This window comes from Eublepharis macularius, chromosome 8 (genome assembly GCF_028583425.1).
Source record: "Eublepharis macularius isolate TG4126 chromosome 8, MPM_Emac_v1.0, whole genome shotgun sequence".
In the NCBI taxonomy this organism is placed as follows: domain Eukaryota; kingdom Metazoa; phylum Chordata; class Lepidosauria; order Squamata; family Eublepharidae; genus Eublepharis; species Eublepharis macularius.
In genome coordinates this window covers 52,647,861-52,649,614 of record NC_072797.1, presented here as the reverse complement: position 1 = coordinate 52,649,614, position 1,754 = coordinate 52,647,861, and positions in this window count along the sequence as shown.

Here is a 1,754-nt window from a genome sequence, read left to right as displayed (position 1 = left end):
CTTTGCATGAAAATTACAACATGAAAATTACAATATGTGGGCATATGTTGCCTCCTCCAGGAAAGGGGCCCTTTAAACTTCAGCTGTCAGGCGGGAGAATCCCCCCCACCTGCCAGCTGAAGTTCAAAAGGACCTGCCACTTACAAACGGCAGGGAAAAGGCCCTTTAAACTCAGCCCCAAAGCTTCCCGAAGCAACCCGAATGCTTCAGGGAAGCTTTGATTCGGGATTTCTGAATCTTTACAGATCAGGATCGATTCAGATATTTTACCCAAATCGGAACCCGAAGTGCACACCCATAGTGCAAATTAAACAGTTTGTTGTGGCACCCAGCAGCATATATCTCCAAGGCTCTGCAATTAAATTTTAAAAGGTGTAATTAAAGAAAAATGGTATCGTTCCATGTGGGCTTCTTTCCATGTGAGCTTTTTTCTGTGTGGATTTTTTTTCTGTATGGGCTTTTTTCCATGTGGGCTTATTTCCATGTGGGCTTTTTTCCTGTGAGCATTTATGACTGTGGGGTTTTTTGGTGGGCTTTTTTTCCTGTGAGCTTTTTTCCTGTGGGCTTTTGTTCTGGTCACCATGTGCACCTGCCTTCTTTGGAGTTCATTGTTGTGTGAATTTTCATGTGCTGGAGAAGAAACATGAATAGAGCCTTGTTTCTCCAACTCCTCTGGGCTGAAAAGAACAGTGTGTGCATGCATGCACAGCTGCCAAACACTTGCCTTGGCATGTGCCTTCCCCAAGCATTCCTTGGGGTCCATAAAAATGGAACCATGTTGTTCTGTGTTCTCAGACTAGGTGGGTTGATGGTTTAGAGGAAGCTTGTGTTCTGTGCAATTTTGGCACTATTGTGCGCAAAAACAGCTGCCCCAGAGCCTTGTTTTCCCATCACTCTTGAAAAGAACAGTATGTTCTTGCACGTGTGGCTAACACCTACCTTTCTCATGCAACTGGCTGAAACTCATGAAAATGAAAAAAATGAAAAACCAAATGGATCACATCTGAGTTGACACCACTCTAGCAGGAACAAGCAGTAATGGAACAAAATTATTTCAGAACCCCCTGGAATCCCGGTGCACAGCCCTAATCCTTATCATGAAATGCTGAATCCCAGATGATTTTTTTCCCCATAGGGCAAAATCATTTGCCCACTTATGGCTCATGGCCTAGAGGCACTGAATACCACAAGACTGGGACAAGATAAGGTAATAAGTGTTGGCCTCTACCAACCCCAAGTGCAAAAGTGCTTGGGGTAGCAGATCTCATCTATCTTCCCCTTCACCCAGCGGCCCCACATGACTCCTCAAAAGGAAGTTTTGGAAGACCTTGTGGTCAAAATGCTATAGGGACATGGAGCTGCAGTGAGGAAACATCCTTGGGAGAAATCACCCCCACCTTTTGCTTCTACTAGCAGAGCTTCCACTGGCACAAGAGGCTCTGCTCACGCAAAAGGGGGACTGAGGACCATTTTGCCCAACATCCCTTCTCACGGCAGCTCCATGTACCCCATGACATTTTATCTGTGATGGTCTCCGAACTCACAGCATCATGTTTTGGTTGGTTGCAGGGGGCTGCTTGGAGAAGGAGAATGTGAGCAAGATATCCAACTAACTGCTTTTAGTTTATAGGATCCAACTCAAAGAGATGAATTTAACAGAACTCACACACAACAAATCCAGACCATTCCTATCTTTACCTAAATTACCCATGCACTGGTTCCAGATGGTGGCTATGGTTCAAATTTAAAAGAAT